The sequence below is a fragment of the Chiroxiphia lanceolata genome, chromosome 7 (assembly GCF_009829145.1).
Source record: "Chiroxiphia lanceolata isolate bChiLan1 chromosome 7, bChiLan1.pri, whole genome shotgun sequence".
NCBI classification, from domain to species: domain Eukaryota; kingdom Metazoa; phylum Chordata; class Aves; order Passeriformes; family Pipridae; genus Chiroxiphia; species Chiroxiphia lanceolata.
The window spans coordinates 797,842-815,464 of record NC_045643.1 but is presented as its reverse complement, the minus strand read 5'-3'; the positions used below and the strand labels follow the sequence as shown (position 1 = coordinate 815,464).

The 17,623-nt window shown below is 52.1% G+C and overlaps 2 long non-coding RNA genes across 5 annotated transcripts in view; both read right to left on the bottom strand.

Moving 5' to 3' along the window:
* The window catches only part of LOC116789831, a 44,340-nt gene extending 35,183 nt beyond the window's left edge, over nt 1-9,157 (bottom strand). For 2 of the 4 annotated variants that reach the window (XR_004358172.1, XR_004358174.1), the window contains exon 1: nt 9,110-9,157. This is a non-coding gene — a long non-coding RNA (uncharacterized LOC116789831). The remainder of the gene's footprint in view (nt 1-9,109) is intronic. The other 2 variants (XR_004358173.1, XR_004358176.1) reach the window with 2 other exon arrangements.
* A 6,520-nt stretch (nt 9,158-15,677) lies between these two features.
* Nucleotides 15,678-17,266, bottom strand: LOC116789830. Its single transcript, XR_004358171.1, has 3 exons — nt 17,217-17,266; nt 15,904-15,968; nt 15,678-15,790 (listed from the first exon to the last, which is right to left on the bottom strand). It is a non-coding gene; the product is annotated as an uncharacterized LOC116789830 (long non-coding RNA).
* Between the last annotated feature and the right edge of the window lie 357 nt (nt 17,267-17,623).

Below are 17,623 nucleotides of genomic sequence, written 5' to 3'. Positions count from 1 at the left end.
ATTTAACAAACCATTAATACTCAGCAGATGTATCACTTCACAGATTTAAAGAGGCCACATACTTCTCCAGGATCCTCCACATTCCCACAGATGGTAGGTACTATAACTACCATAAGTATCTATCAGTTTGCAGAGAAGTTGAATTAGGAGATGGCAAAGGCCACAGTGCATTTTGCTGATAACAAAAAGGTTTAAACAGAGTTCCTGGCTCTTTGTTCCCATGTGAGCAGAAAACCACCCTGCCTCCAGAAATTCACACCACTGTGTATCCAGAACACTGAACTGAAAAGCAAGGATGTATTCTCACACTGCATGAAAACCCCACTGGTTAAAGTGAGCCAAGTCCAAGCAACGAGAATTTTTTCACTGGGACAACTTAAACTCATTAAAATTGAATTTAGTGGCCCAAGCAGGACATTGAGAGAAGTCCAATAGTCACCAAGGAACTGTAACCTTTCCCATACATGCCAATGGAGGGTAGAAGAGCAGAATTTCCCCTAACAAAACAAATCATGGAATCTAATGCTTGAAAGAATAAGTCTTTCCACAACAGCAATGCCATCTTTACAACACCTAGATTAGACACCCATTAGCTCATAATATACCCAAAATGCACTCAGGCAGCTGGTGATGAGAGCCAACAGCACAAAATGAAGCATCCACAGGATAAAATGGATCCAGACAAGGAAGGACTTTGTCCTGCCTCCTGTCCATATCCCATGGCTGACACAAGCAGAGTGCAACTGCTCAAGGGTTGTACCTGTGTCTGAGCCAGCAGCCAGAGCACAGCAGCACCACCCAGGCTGCCCACATCACCTTCTCAGCTCTGCAGCCACCTGCTGCTTTGACTTTCTGCACTGGCTGAGTGGTCAGGGCTGGGAATTGGGCATTCCTGCTCTTCCACAGGCTTCAGCAGATTGACCCAAGCAACATGAGAGCAGCCCTGCACAGAGGGATTGGGGGTGCTGGTGGGGGAGAGGCTGGACATGCCCCAGCCCAGAAACCCCTCATGCCCTGGGCTGGTCCCCCAGCGTGGGCAGCAGGGCAGGGGGGATCCTGCCTCTCTGCCCCTCAGCTGAGACCCCCCTGCAGAGCTGCTCCAGCCCTGGGGAACAGCACAAGGACGTGGAGCTGCTGGAGAGTCCAGAGCAGGCCCCAGAGATGCTCCCAGGGCTGGAGCCCCTCTGCTCTGGAACCAGGCTGGGAGAGCTGGGGGGGTTCACCTGGAGAAGAGAAGGCACCAGGGAGACCTGAGAGCCCCTTGCAGGGCCTAAAGGGGCTCCAGGAGAGCTGGAGAGGGACTTTGGACAAGGGATGGAGAGACAGGACAAGGGGGAATGGCTTCCCAGTGCCTGAGGGCAGGGATAGATGGGATATTGGGAAGGAATTGCTGGCTGTGAAGGTGGGGAGGCCCTGGCACAGGTTGTCCCAAAAAGCTGTGGCTGCCCCATTCCTAGAAGTGTTCAAGGCCAGGTTGAATGGGGCTCAGAGGAACTTGGTCTAGTGGAAGGTGTCCCTGCCCATGGTAGGGGGTTGAAATTATGCAGTCTTTAAGGTCCTTTCCAATCCAGGCCATTCTAGAACTCTATGAACCCAGCATCCCTGGAAGCATGAAAGCCTTCTCTGTGAGTCTGCACCTGTGGAGTTATTCCTGACATGAAATCTTCTGAGAGACAGTAGCCAGACTTCAAGATTCCAGCTAGTTAGCTGCTGTATAACTAGGCCATGTTTCTAACTCATCAACATGGCATCACCCGGAACATCCTAATATTCAGTGGCCAAACAATCAGGTTCCACTGTCCCAACAACTTACCTCCCCACCTGTAAAACCACAGTAGCTGAGCAGCCGTGCCCAGGCTGCACAAAACATCAGGAACAGGCTTTGGCTAAGGCACAGCTCACACAATTATCAACTGTGAGGGTGTGCAAGAGCAGCAGTGATTCTTCCAGCTGTGTCTGAGCCTCAGTGTAAAGCAAAACATTTCTTATTCTTTCTTAGTCATAGAATCGTAGAATACCCCGAGTTGGAAGAGACCCATAAGGATCACTAAGTCCAATTTAACACTTCTTGACAGTTTGTTTACCTTCTACTCCTACTATACCACTGCTCCCAAAGGCAGTTCAAGCTCTGCCACTCTACTTGAATTATACTGCATTTGTTCCTCTTTCAGGCAAATAGAGGCATTTTCAGAAATCTCAGATAGTTTGAGACCATGTCACAGTAATATAAACTGCAACTTAACTGTGTATCCCCATTCATAGTTGTAATAATTAGAGGTTTGAGTGGGTTTTGCCCAGAGTTTATCTACTTATGAAGAAAACTGCACTGGTCTAACACCACATCACAATCACTTTGTAACACATCATACAACAAAGTCCGGTCCTTAACTATTGCACCTTCTGCTGGACACAGTGAGAATATTCACATCCTCTCCTAAGCTTCCTCACCTCTAATTGTCTGATCTACTTCTCCTGTTGATATCTTACACTCTGGATTTGAAACAGGAGTTAGAAGTGGGAACCGTAGCTATTGGAAGTGCTTCCTTCTCTATTTTCTACCAAGCATACCTTGGATAACTGATCAGCAATGCAACCAGCTGAGAGAACAACCCAAGGGAGACATTGCCAAGCTCTTCTCAGCTGAATTAGAATAACAGAGAATAAGTAACCTGGACTGTATTTAGAAAGTCACAAGTCCACTGCTTGGCCTGACTGTGGGTGAGAAGAAGCCCCATCCAAGGTGACACCCAATTCTTCTCAGCTGAAATAAACTGAATTTTTACCAATGGGAGCCAGGTTTCACAAGCTACAACAGGGAAAGCATTCACTGGACAGAGACTGTGTGAGCACACATGAGAGACAAGACTGGGGCCCATTTTTCATCATGTGGAAATGTAACAGCTTTTTACTCTCTTCCATGAGTCAGTGTTCCCAGCGGAGAGAGCACACACGTCATGGTTTGGCACTGCACCCCACTCCACTTCCTACCAGCCCCATCCCACGATGAATCCAGGACAGCCATTTGGTTAACCTCTTCAAGGAGGGGTTTGTGGCAGTGGTGGTCTCCAGGAGCAGGAGGGGTGGCAAGGCAGAGATGTGTCTCCCCTTGCAGTCCATGCAGCATAAACCACTGCTGTAAGGAAAACAAATGAGCCCAGAAAGCAGTCAGGAAACTGGAGAGAAAGGTCTCCTCCTGGCATGAGTCAAGCTCCAAAACAGGTCAAAGAGCTATTTGGGTTTGCAATGGGTACAAATTGTCCACCAGAACCTATGACAGTTTTCTCCCCACTGATTCATTCCCAAGTATGTCACTGGGCTAATGGACACAAGGATGCCGTGGCTGCTCCCACTCACTGCAGGACACAGGGTTTTCAACAGAAGGTTGCCTTTCATAGTCCTTCATGTCTCACTAACATGGCAAAGTATCCCTGAGCTGCTAAACTGGGAGGGTTTCTATTTTGGCCACAATATGCATCTGGGAGGGCTGCAAAACTGTCTAAGTGCTCATGGCCTAATTAAAAAATAAAAATAAAAATCAAAGGAACCAGCTTTACACTCAATTTCAAACCTAATACAAGCCTTTGTTGAGTTAATAATCTTGCCAAGAGGTCTCTGGATCCATGTTGCCTTATATTCTCTCAATCCTAAACTCCTTTCCCAGGGTCTTTTGAATAAATCCATCTCACCTATTATCTCAGGTGCATCCTTCCATAGGGTCTAGAGCGACTAGGCACACAAAAACATCACATATCACATGTGAGGGAAGTGCTCCAAACTATGGGATTTCTTAACATTTCCTTTTCTGCCTCTTTCCCCCATGAGTATATTCACAACACTCATGTTGTGAATATACTACTAAATATCACAGTTTATCCTTGAAGTCTCTTTGGGCTGCCTGAATAAACAATTTTCCAGGCCAAAATATTAAAACTTTAAAGCCATAAACGCGATAACTTGATTTTCCCCAAATTATTCCTCCTGCTGACTGATTGTGGTGCTATAGAGCTGACCACTCCACACATGACAGTGCAGATTCTGCAGTAGCAAGGGCTGATATCAACTCCACCAGCAAACACAGAATATAAACAGCAAAAAACCCAGTAGGCTTCAAACATTAATGGTGAATGACACCAAATTCTATTACATATACTACAGGGACAAGAAGCTACAAGTTGTTAAGGGATTTCCAGCTACATCTGTCATATACAAGGAAAGTCCTCAAGTAACTCTGAGTAGGAAGACCTCTTTTTGAATCAAAAGCTTTGGTTTTTAAGTCACCCTTCCCCCTGCATGACTGCTGCCCAAGAAGGCTATTACTTGGAAAAGTATCATTTGAAATTGTGTGGGATACAACACTACCAGAAGAAAGTGGTCCTGAGGTGTGCTGTTAAATTGATCAGACTAGATATGCTGGTATTTCTGGAATTCAGCCTCTAAGTGGTAAATTTAATCATTTAGTAGAATCTAACTTCTGTGCTAGGTGCCTAAAGACAGCATGAAATTTAGAAGTAGAAGGGAAAGCAGCACCGCTTTCTCCGTCATATAAAATATACTGAGAGAAATAAATTTGAATTTAAGGTTAAACATGTCCATATCTGTTTATTTTTCCTTCCCCCTCTCTGCTTTACACAGAGAGCTTCCTATGCTTTACAGTCTGGTTCTCAGTGGCTTCCTAACAGAGCCTGCAAAATTCCTTATCACAGTTCTCCTCTTCCCATCTGGCCAGATGTGTTCTCCAGAGGTTGTGCTGGACTTGAGGTGGGATCCTTGTCCCTTCTGAAGCCAGTGGAAGGTTTCTCCTGGGCTTCTGTGAGAACAGGACTCCGTCTTTTGTCACATGCTCTCCAAGATGCAACAAGATGCTCTCTAGGATGTGACATCCTGGAGATGTTCCTATTATCTGGACTCAAAAATCTAGATGGTGAAGCCAACTCCCAGTTCCCATGCTCTTCTCAAAAAGAGGTGCAAAATGAAGCACATCTATCACAAATGTCATAGCTTAAGTAAACAATGGATCTTTTTTTCTGAAGTGTAGGTATGCTGGGCACCCAAATAGCTAAATATATAATCCTTAATTCCTGCCTAGAAGGAATAGGATTTGGTTTATATCCATGCATAAATCAGGACATGGCTCCTTATACTTACCTTGACTGTTTTAACGTGGGGGTTTTTTTAAAAAAAAAAAAAAAGCTTTGAGCTAATGTTTCCTTGACATTTGTTTATCATAGCCTAGATCCCTGAAAAAGAGACTGGAGTAAATCCATGCTTTCAACAGCACACATCTTACAAAAGCCTGGGAACTCTTAACTATGGGAAAAATGACAAGGCTTCAGATGACTCATCGTTATTTGCAAAGATGTTGGAAGAAACTGGGGAACAAAGACTAATTAATGTATTTCCCACTCTTTCATAGATTTCCATCTGCTCTGCCTCACTTTCTGAAGGCCTCAGCACACACAGAAGTGTTTCTCTGCCTGCAGACAGGCTGCATGGGCAGGACTGGGGCTGCTCTCAGGCCTGCCCTCTGGACTATCTACAAGAGCTTGTAGTCCAGGACAAGGGGGAATGGCTTCACACCGACAGAGGGCAGGGGGGCTGGAACCAGATGAGCTTTGAGGTCCCTTCCAATCCAAACCGTTCGAGATTCCTGTGAAACCAAAACAGCCTGAGGTCGCCTGGGGAGGTGGGGAATGCCCACCCTTCTGGTACAGGTAGTGCAACCAAGGAACCTTAGTGCTTTCCAGGTAAGGCACCAGGGCACACCTGGGGCCACAGCCTCCCTCTTTGAACTCTCAAACACAGCTCCTTGCTAAATGCAGCACATTCCCACCATAACTGTGTCTTTCTGCTCTCAGGACACAGGCACAGCAACCTGGCAAACAGCTGAAGGGCGGGACACTGGAGCCAGAGGCAGGAGTGCTCCACCTGGAGCAGACACCCCCCAGCTGCCCCCAGTGACCCTGCAACTCACGGCTGGCAGCTCTGTGCACTTCACCAGTCAGTGCCATACAAGATAAAGCTCCTTAGGTGAGTGCTGGAAAGGAGCAAGGATGTTTTTCAGTGAAGCTGGATCCGGAGAAGCAGGCACAAGTGCAGATTGACCTGCACCTTATTAGCTGGTCTTCAAGACCTTCTTTGGAATACTACTAACCCCTTGATCTCAAAGGAATTCATCAGACATATTTGGAGGATCTCCCAACTTCTTCAGACAAATCAGCTCTGCAATGACCTTCCTCCAGCCTGGTATTCTGAGTACTAACTATGGAAGACAGGTAAGTTGAAAATAAACTGGAAATTCTTTCTAAATGTCTTTTTCTTGAGACTATAAGAACATTTTTGCAAATGCTGCAAAGAGTCATGTTCTAGTGAAGAATGCTTCATTAAAAGCTCTTGGGAGACCAACAAAGACACGAAAATTGGATAAGTACAATTTACAGTAAGAATTTTCTAAAAAGGGAAAGAACTTTTCCCTCAGCTTGATCAGGGTTCCACATCCTCCCCAGCTTGTCGGCTCTGGAGCAGTGTCTCATAGGGAGGACATCCAACACCCTGGAATTTTCTCTTCCCTAGTGAAAGTTAGGGAGTGAATCTCTTATTAAAAAAAAAAAAATTAAAAATTGTAGTAACAGTTTCGTACCTTTCTATGGAAAAAACCAAAACAGTCCCAGCGGACTAAACCAAGAATCTGCTCATCTGTCGCTTTTAATGACAAAAAACTGCCAACATTGAAACTTATAATTTCAGAGTCAATATTACTGCTCATCTTTGCAGGAGATGGAAGAAAAAAATCCATGTTATTTGCTACAGCAGAGCCCACAGGGCCCTTGTTTTGAAGTGTTACTTAGTCAGTTCTACTAACCTTATCCACACTTAAAATCACTGTATCTTGATCCAAATCAACTTGAAGTCAGAAGACTTGTAACTGATACAGTGGGAACTGAACGAAACCCTGGAGAGAGAAAGTGAGTGGGAAATGGGTTTTAAAGAGAGACCTCTTGCCCCCAAGGCGAGACAGTCCTAGGAAACTACAGTAACACATTGTTCTTGTTGAGCCTTTTGCCAAGGCCAAGAGATTTAAAACAAACATAGCTCTAAGACAGCAAAGGCAAAGATTTCCATTTTTCCCCCAGACATTAGCTCAGCTGCAGTATCCTATTGACTTTCTGCTATCTCTGCAGAGTATTTCCGGCTTCAGCTGGTGGCACAGAAGAAATGAAAACTTGCATTTTGCAGCTTCTCTGAAAATGAAACCCCTAAGGCTCTATGTGAAACAGTTACTCACAAGACAAAAGGTTTCAAACCTCTCAAACATCCACTTGGCTCTTGCATTACATTGTGAGGAATTATCTTCATTTAGAAAAATCGGAAGACTTCTAAGTTCATGAGAACAAAAAGAGGGTTTCCACCAACACAGTGACAACAAAATCTCCACGTAAATACAAAGAGATTTCTCAAAACAGAAGTAAAAGCCATGCAGATTTGAGAGCACAAATATTTCCTATTTCTCAAGAAAAACAAGTGTTCAACACACTAACTCTGAACAAGACAAGCAGTGAAGCTGCTCTCCAAAGAACTCCAGAAATACTGAATATTCATTTTGCTGACATGAATCTCACAAAGCATAGAAAAAAAATCTCACAGGACCCTGCCTTCCTATCTGCACAAGAGCAGGGACAATCTGAGCAAATGACATTTCCCTATGCTAGGGAAGCAAGCTTAGGTCTTGCTTCTGTAAGTAAACTGCAATCCCAGAGCCACACTATAATGTACTGATCTGCTGTTCAGTCTTTTCCACTCAACAACGTGTTTTCATCTCTCATTCAAGTCAAGATCTCCCTTGGGGAAGTCTGCTTCCCCAAGCTGGGCATTGTTTTCTTTTAAATCAGCGTCTCTTCTTGCTGTGTGAATGCCCAGGCTGAAAAACAGATGAGGACTCAGAAAGATCTGGCTGCCTGTAAAATTTTTCAGAGGAAAGACTAAGTCAGGTGCTTGTGGTAAACTCACCATCTTCAGACAAAATATTTGAGGACCTGTGTAACAGTTGGTTAGGATACATGCCCAGAATAAAGACAAGTGCAACAAACATTCAAACACACAAAGTATCTTTTTATTACAGTGAGAATAATAATAATAAACTTAGCAAAGAGAAACAAAAAAGAATACAAAATAACTACCTTATCGGGTGGCATTAAAACAAATACTACTAACAGCATTTAATACAGTATAATATTAACTAGTAAAAAGGGAATTAAAGGGTTACCAAAAAAGGATCTTAACACAATATTACAGATACCTATTAACACAATATTGGTTAGTAAAAAGGGAAATTAAAGGGAAATACTATGGACAACTTATTTATGTAACAATATTCAAAAATAAAAGGGGAATTAAAGGGACACTAAAAAGGGACATTAAAAAATTTGCTTTCTCAGTTGCTTCCTATCAATAAACTGTGCTGACCCACACAGACAGGCCAGGGCTGCCGGGATCTGCAGCAGTTGGTGATGCCTGAGTGGCAGCCAAACCCCACCTGTTCATCACCTGATGGCAACAGTCTGTGCATGCCCTGCTGTAGGGCAGGGGGTGAGTGACCCCTGCCCACATAATCTTCCTCTCACCATCATCTTTCTCACCCCTATGTACACCCTCTACCACTGTGTTTCAAGGGTAGATGTATCTATCTTGCAGTATGTAGCAAAACCAAGGAAGAACTCAGCCCTGATAATAGGGGATATCAAGCTGACTTGCTAAAAAGCACAGTGGACCTTACAGTTAACTTGTGCCATGAAGTTGCATTGTACAATACTCTAGCTGGTTTCACATCCTAATATGATTTCTTTCTCACGCCTCTATGCTCCATTAATCATCTAATTCAAAAATAGCCCCCTTTCAACCTGTTCTCCATGGAGCTAAACATAAGTATTCTGAAAAAGGGCTGCTTGAGGGAACAGGTGGAATTTTGAACAAAACAATAGGTGACATTCCTCCCCTCTCTGATCATGAGGATACACACTCTCCTATGTCTTCCCTTTTCAGGTTCACAAACTGCACCATGACTTTTCTCTTTTAGCAGCATGTGTGGGAAATAGGGCCTAGAAAGAAACCGTACATTTGCAGAGAACGGAGCGGCTCATTACAGGGGTGAGCTGCAGCTCCTAAAACTGCCATTTCAGCTGCTGTTCCAACTGCCCTGACAGGTAGTAGCCAATCAGATGCTGCAGTCACAGCTTTTACCTTAAAAGGTATGACTGTCTGTTGGTGTTGGGTTATAAAAGGAGGGCTGAGACTCCAATAAACTTGTCTCAGCTTCACCCCCCTGAGTCTGTGCCTCAATGCACCACAGCATGCAGGTGAAACACTGAACTCTCTACCACCACTAAATATCTTCTTGCTTTCTTGGCTCTTTTACATTCCAGTTGCTCAGAAAGTCTTGTCAGCTTGCAAATCCCACCCGTGCCTTCCTGCAAATCCTTTCCAGCCATGTCTTCACATCCAACAGTATAAGCTGTTGTGCTTATACTGATCATTGTCAGCACTCAGCTTGTTCCCAGGAAAGGAGGAGTCCAAAAAGGGAGAGCAATAATCCATAACAGTTTGTCTGCACAAGTAGCTTTGCAAGAGAGATTTTGCCTGCTGATAGCAATCCTTCGGTCCACACAAAAAAAATCACTGCTCGTGGGACAAAGAGCCACCACAGAACCTTCTTCTGTTCCTATATCACATAAACAAAAATGGGACTGGCGGTCACCCGTGGTCTCTTATTATGAGAGCACCTACACTCACTCAGATCCCAAAGGGAAGAAAAGAGTTGTGTTGTATCCTGAGGAGGAATAAACTGCTTGGGATCAAAAAAAAAACCATAAAATCACACAACCAGTGGCTTATCTCTTCTTCTGGCATGCACCATTTTCCACACCAAGTCCAGCAGCACTGGTTGTGTCACTGCACATCTACAGAACACACACTCACAGCTCTACCGTTACAATAAGTTCTCAGTAGATTTCACTGCTGAGGGAGAAAAGCCCCATCAACCACATTACATCTCAAGCCTGCTTCCACTGACTAGGTCTGGTTGTTGCTGGTTCTGCCTTCTTTCTCCTCTTTGCTCATAAACTGGACCATCTTTGCAGCAGACACCAAAGGATTGACTTCCCTCCATCCCTGAACATCACCAGAGGAGGCCCTGTTTCAGCTTCTTCTGCTTCTTCCCTCCACTCCAGAAAGGCCTGCATTTCGAGTTCAGAAGCCCATGCCTGTGTTTTTAAGGTGCCTGCCTGGAGGAGAGGTTGAGCAGCTGCACCCCCAGGCTCCTGTGCCATGGCAGTCTCTAAGGATGGCCCCAGCGCCACTGCCTTGGGACGCCCTGAGCGTGGAAGGGGAGTCTGCCCTCAGGGACGGCCATGGAAGTCAGTCAGGAGGACAGGCTGCCCCTGAAGCTGCCAAGTGTTGCTGTGAGGCTGGGCAGTCAATAGAAAGGCCTCGTGGTCCCTTTTCCTGAAGCCTTTGGCCAAAGCCGGTGCAATTGTGCCCACAGCATGCCCGCTTTTGGCATGCTGGCCGGTGTGGGTGCCGCAGTGGATTGTGGAAAGAACGACGTGACAAACTCAAGGGGTTCCAGCAGAGTGGGGGTTAGCTCAGAGCCATCGCAACTTATTGGGGGGGACTAGCTCTATTTATAGGGTAGGTAGGGAAGGTTCTGGAAAACAGGGAGGAGCATGGGACTGACAGGGGTGATAACCAACCGGGGAAGGAAGGAGGGAACATGGGATGAGCAAGGACCAATGAGGGAAACATCTGCAATGCAGCAAACTTGGACCAATAGGAAAATGGGGATTAAACATGAGGGGAAAAATACAATAAAACTTGAAAAATCCAGGGCACAACCATTTTAACACAGGCACTAACAATATTAAAACTGCCTTTCCCATCTGTCTTTCTATGTCCAATGTCACAGTGTTTCAGTTCCTGGCAGGAGTTCAGCCCTCACTGTCTCTCTGAGCTTCCTTCCATGTGCCTGCCGCCTGTGGGTGCCTGGCTGAGGAGGCCCAGGCCTTGTGGCTGCTGCTGTGCACAGCCTGCTGCTCTTGTCTGTGGCTTGGGCAGCAGTGACTGAGCGGCCCTGCCCGAGGAGCCCCGCGCCCTCCCCATGCTGGCAGCACCTCTGCGGGCCCAGAGCTCCGGCTCAGCGGGCTCTGGGACACAGCCCCATGGGCTGGGCAGCCGCGGGGGCCCGGGCTGGCCCCCAGCTCTGCCTGTGCCCCTGCCCCTGGCTGGCACCCAAAAAAAGCTCCTGGGCCAATGTGGATGACAAGATTTTTTTAATATTTCTACACTGGGGTAGAAGGAAGAGCTTGCAGAGAAGAGGCGTCTTCCCCACAGGCTCAGGTGGCCCCCACAGACAGAGCTGCCTGCATCAGCTCTCCACACAGCTACAGCAGCACAGGCACACACAGCCCCACAGAGAAGGCCGGGTACTCCATGCCCTGCAGAGCTGGTCTCGGAGCTGCTGGAACCTGGGGTAGGGAGCTCTCTGTACAGCTCCAACAAAGGAGATGGTTTCAAGCGCCAGCTTGGAGACAGTGGGGCTGCTGTCATCTCTCATGGCTTGAAGAGCTGGAACAGAGAGAAACAGAGACAAGGTCAGAGCCCGGATGGGTGGGGACCCGAGGAGCCCCTCCTGCCAGGGCCATCCCACCCAGCCCCTGCCTTTGACAGGAGGGAGCAGGGCCCAGCGGGATCAGCTGGAAGGCGCTGGCCACCAATCCCCCCTGTGCCCCTGAAATCTCTCCCTGCTCTGCCCACGCTGCCCCTCGTCCGTGCAGGGAGCAGAGCCCTGCGCAGCCAGAGCAGGATTGCAGCTCCCTGCCCAGGGTTTGTGCTCCCCTCACCAGCCCCACTGCCCTCACTCACCATCGATGATGAGCTGCAGCTCTTTGTACTGTCCCCTCAGGTACCTGCCGGCCATCCCTGAGAACACAGATGCTGTCAGGGCCCCAGCGGCACAGCTCCCCCCCAGTGGCACTGCCGGCCTGGCCACGCACCCTCCTGCCCTGGCAGGGCTGAGCCCGGGGCCTTCCCGCCTCGGGACTCCCCAGGGCTGGGCTGGCACAGGGCGGCAGCAGCCACCAGGGCACTCGGGGCTCCCCAGCACATCCCTGGGCCGCATCCTGCTGCCGCTGCAGCAGCCGGGGCTGGGGCCGAGCTGCAGCGGGGCGGGGAGGGACCTTGTGGCTCACCCATGAACTTGACGGCCGCCTCTCGCAGGGGCTGCTGTGGGCTCCACAGGTACGGCAGGGCCTGGTGCACGTACTTGGCCACTCGGCTCCGGTCCTTTTCCAGCTGCAGAGATCGGCAGGGCACGGAGGGAAGGGTTGGCTGGGGCTCTGCCCCTTGGCCGGGCGCTGCCTGCGCCCAGCACTGGCCTCCCCTGCCCGCAGAGCCCTGAGGCCCGGGCAGCAGCCGCTGGGGCCGGCTTTGGAGGGAGCAGAGGGCTGGCTGCTCCCCGGCAGCCGCGGGGCCGCCCTGCCCCACAGCCCAGCTGGGCCGGGGCTCCAGCGGCCCCCTGGCTCGGGGGCAGAGCAGCCTGCAGAGGAGCCCGCACGCCCCGGGCAAGGCAGCAGCGGGTGGGGCGCAGGCTGCTGTCCCGCGGGCGGCTGCAGCAGTGGGCAGGGGCACAGTGCCAGCCCCGCACTCTGGGCATCGGGGACTGCGGCTTTGGGGTCGTCCTTACCAGGCACTCGCCGAAACACCATGGCTCCTCTGTGTTGACCAGGCGCCCAAGATCCCTCCTCTTCAGGAACCTGGTCACAGCCAGCAGTGCTTTCCGAGAGGCCTGCAGAGCAGCAGAGACCAGGACATGGCACCACAGCCCAGGGCACGGGACCCGTGTCCTGGACCAAGGCCAGGAGGAGGCTGGAGCCCACGATTGTGCCAGGCCAGGAGGCAGCCCAGCCCCCTCCCATGGGACACCAGAGCCCACGAGTCCTCACCTTTTTCACAACCGGGTTCTCATCGTGCCGGTGGAAGTAGAGCGGGAGCAGGCTCAGGCACACGTGTGGCTTCAGGGGTCTCTTTCCCGCTCTCTCTATGAGTTTCATCACACGTGTGAAGATGACCATGGAGCCCTCCCGCACACTGCTGTCAGCCTGGTGGACAGAAAGAGGAAAAGACCTCAGCACCAGTTTCTCCAGGCCCCATGGGGCACAGACCTGAAAATCCACAGGGCACAAGTTTCCCAGCAGTACCAGAGTCCATGGGGGGGCACAGAGCCTTACGTGGTCAAAGAGTGGCCGGAGCGCCTCAGCCAACTGCAGGCCGGTGGCGGTGGATATTAGAGGGTCTTTGCTGTGGACCCTCTTCTGGAGCTGTGTCCAGACCACTGCTCCAGAGCACGTTGTCAAGCACAGAGAGGGTCATCCAAACCGTATCTCTGTCCTCATCCCCAGGAGCTGCCCCAGGCTATCCAACAGGCTCCAGATGCTCTTGTCCTGTGAGGAACACAAGGTTGTGCTGTGAAGCCATGAACGGCTGCAGCCCCAAACCCTCTCCGGCGGGGCAGCCCCACGTGCTGCGGTGGAGCCCAGAGGCCAAAGGCCTGTGCCGAGGGACTCGGGGCAGCCTGAACAGGGAGGCAGCAGAGCTGGGGAGCAGCTGCACAGCTCCCGAAGCCCAACCAAGCCCAAGTGCTGCACTCCCCAGCCCCAGGATTCCAGCACGGCTTCAGCCAACTGCCCCTTCTCACCATCTCAGGATCCTGGCTGAGTGCTATGAGCACTCTGAGCCCCAGATGACGACACTTTTTGTCTGTGCTCCCCAGGTTCCTTGAGAGGATCTCCAGGACCCTGTCACCGCATTCTCTGGTGTCCAGGCAGTCCAGGACCTGAAAGGCACGGAGCAGTGACGGGGTGCCCGGCCGACAGGAGCCCAGACCTGCACAGGGCTGGGCCCTCCAAGAGGCCAGAGAGCTGGAGGCAGCTCGGTGAGGCAGCGCTCACTGTCAGGCTCACCTCCACGAGGAATGCCATGGCAGGGAGGTCCCAGCACGGCTCCTCCCTGCTCAGCAGCTCCAGCAGGTGGAGTGTGATGCGGGAACACAAGGGGCTGGAGACACGGCGCATCTCCCTGCCAGGGGGAAAAAGGCACCACTGACCCCAAGCCGGGTGGGCCAACCTTTCCCAGGACAGATTCACAGAGCCCTGGTCTTTCCCCACCAGCCCAGGAGGGATGGAGGGCCCTCTGGGAGGCAGAAAGGACAAGCAGAAAGGACAGGGGTAGCGGGGCCAAGGGGGTCTCACCTGGCCAGCAGACCCACTGCGTAGCGGCGGCTGCGAGCATTGAGGAGCCTCGCCCAGCCACGATTGTGTTCCACTGAACACACCACATCCTCACAGTGCAGGCAGCAGAGCAGGGCCTTCATGCTCAGCACTGCAAATCTGTGTGCAGAGCAAAGCCCAGGTCATGCTGGGAACCCTGGCCCCAGCCTCGAGGGCATGGGAGGGAGGGGAGGACTGGGATGGAGCACCTGTTGGGGTCAGTGGGAAGGTCGTGTCCTCCCGGCATCCCCTCCAGAAGCTGTCGACCTCCCGGACATCTGCTCTGTGGTGATGAAAACTGGAAGAGCAGAGCCACGAGGAGATGGGGGCCATACTCCATCAATGGCCCTGGGCACTGGGGCTCCTGGACAATCGTCCACAGTGCCAGAGTTGCCTGCAAAAGGACAAACCACCCAGACACACGCTCAGTGCCAAGACATCCATGTGGCAGGGCCCGAGCGTGGCAGGGCTCCCCCTGCCAGGGGAGGACTCGAGGGGAGCGCCCGGCCTGGTGCCCCTGAACCTGCTGCTAACCCACATTTCCAGCCCAGTGCCTGCAGGGAGATGGGCAGGGAGATGCCGTGCTGGGGGAGGATGGAGAGCTGCCAGAGAGGGGATTTGGGGGCAAGCAAAGCTTCCAGAAACTCACAGCAGGGCAAAGAATCTGTGTTGTCCCCATCGGAGGTGCAGGTGCTGTGCCCTGGCCAGTCCTCCATCACAGAGAGCAGCACTGGCAGCACCTTCTCCAGGGTGGTTCCCGACGAGGCGATGGTCCTCCACATGACTGCAGCAGCTCTGTGGAGTCAGAGCTCTGCGTCAGGGGGCTCTCGAGCACAGCACCCTGACCTGGGCAGCTGCAGGGGCCGGGTGACAGAGCCACAGTGCTTTCAGGGGCAGGGGGGGTGATGGGCTCTAAAGGCTGGTGAGCCCTCAAGGCAGGTGGGGCCCGTACCTGTAACACGAGGGGGCACAGCGCAGGAGGCTGATGGCGACATCCGCGGGGTGTGCCTGGGTCAGTGCTAGAAGGGTGTTATCCAGCACGTGCCAGCAGACACGTGGCAGTCAGCCACCAGTGGATGGACTCACCACAGCTGGCACCTGGAGGGGACACAGGGGAGAGTTGGAGAGCTGCCAGAGGGAGCAACTTCCCCACCTTCCCCCAAAAGTGCTTCCCTTCCCACCACACTGTGCCAGCCTTAAAGGTTGAGGGGGCCAGCAGACCCAACTTGAGGGGCCACACAGTCCCTGCCCACAGGCTGCTTACTTGAGCAGAGACAACTCCTCATCAAGAAAGGCCAAACTGGGAACATCGGGCAGGCTCTGAATGGGTGTCCTGTCAGTGTCTGCGATGCCCTCAGTCGTTGCACTGTCAGCCTTGGCCTTGAGCTCGGTTGGGATGGGCTCAGGCTGCGCCCGTGACCTTGGATGGTGAGGGTCCTGGCCTTTCTACGCCGAACGGGCTTGGATTTCCGCACCCTCTGCAGGAGAACGAAGGGCAGGGAAGAGAGGGATGTGCCATGGAGAGCTCCGACAGCGGTGCCAGGCTGAGCAGGGACAGCAGGCCCAGCCAGGAGGACGTGGCTGCAGGTACCTGTGCTGCCCTGCGGAAGCGGCCACAGGCACGGTCCTGTTCTTGTGTCCGGTCCCGTCCTGGATCTGGCCAAAGAGCGAGCGCGGTCAGAGCTGAGGGGCTGCGGGACAGGCCGCAGAACCGGCCAAGCCCTGCGCTCTACCGGCAGGGCCAGCCCTGGGATGCCCAGTGCATGGAGCTGCCAGGGAACCAGTCCAAGCCCTCTTCCCCCCCTCCCTTTCCCTGGCCATGTCCACAGGAAATGGATGAGAGAAGCCCATCCTGGCTGCAGCCACCAGCCCTGTGGCCCAGCTCTGCCACTCACCCTCCTGCAGGGGCTGGAACTGCTCCACCTCCTCAGGGTGCTGTGCCGGGGGTACTCCAGGGCTTTCCTCCTCCTTCTTCACCCACGCCAGCTTCGGCACCCTGGGGGGTCTCCGCTCCATGCCTCTCTCTGCCTTTATGGCGACCTGCAGGAGAGGTGGCACAGAAAAGCTCTGGGTCACCTAAGAAGTACCTTGAAGGCACCTGCAACAAAGGAGTCTTGGGAATGCTCTGGGTCATCAAATCCACAGTCTGGCCTGGAGGGGACATGGGGCAGTTCAAGAGCTGCCAGAAGGAGCAATTGCTCACTTTCCCCAGAGAAGTGCTTCCCTTCCCACCACACTGTGCTGCCTCAAGGATGGAAGTGAAAGGGGCCCAGCCGACCCAGCTTGGGGGGCCCCACACAAACCTGCCTACAGGTGCTTACTTGAGCAGAGATGAGTCCCTCAGCAAGAAATTCCACACTGGGTCATCGGGCAGGCACTGAGCGGGTGTTGTGTCAGTGTCTGTGATGCCCCCAGTCTGTGTGGTGTCAGCCTGGCCCTTGAGCACAGCTGGGTCAGGGTCAGGCTGTGCCATGGCCTGCTTGGTGAGGTCCTGGAATTCCTAGACGAACACGATCGGATTTCGGCACCCTCTGAGGAGACAAAGGGCAGGGAGAGAGAGATGTGCCAGGAGAGCTCGACAGTAATGCCAGGCTGCGTAGGGACAGCAGGCCAGCGCAAGGGGCTTGTGGCTGCAGGTACCTGATCAGCTCTACGGAAGCGGCCTGGGCACGGTCCTGCTCCTGTGTCGGTCCTCGCCTGGATCTGGCAAAGACGCGAGCGCGGTCAGAGCTGAGGGGCTGCGGGACCGGTTGGAGAAACGGCCCAGCCCTGGGATGCCCAGTGCATGGATCAGCCCAGGGCCCTCTTCCCCCTCTCCTTTCCCTGGCCATGTCACAGGAAATGGGATGAGAAGCAGCCCATCTGGCTGCAGCCACCAGCCCTGTGGCCAGCTCTGCCACTCACCCTCCTGCAGGGGCTGAACTGCTCCACCTCCTCAGGGTGCTGTGCCGGGGGTACCTCCAGGCTTCCTCCTCCTTCTTCACCCACGCCAGCTTCGGCACCCTGGGGGGTCTCCTGCTCCATGCCTCGTCTCCCCATGGCTACCCTGCAGGAGACCATGGCACGGAAAAAAGCTCTGGGTCACCGAAGAAGTATGTTGAAGGCACCTGCAACAAAGGAGTCTTGGGAATGCTCTGGTCATCAAGTCCCACAGTCTGGCCTGGACGGGGACATGGGGCAGTTCAAAAGCTGTCAGAAGGAGCAACTTGCCCACTTTCCCCAGAGAAGTGTTTCCCTTCCCACCACACTGTGCCAGCCTCAAAGGCTCATGGGGGACCAGCAGACCCAGCTCGAGGGGCCCTCACAATCCC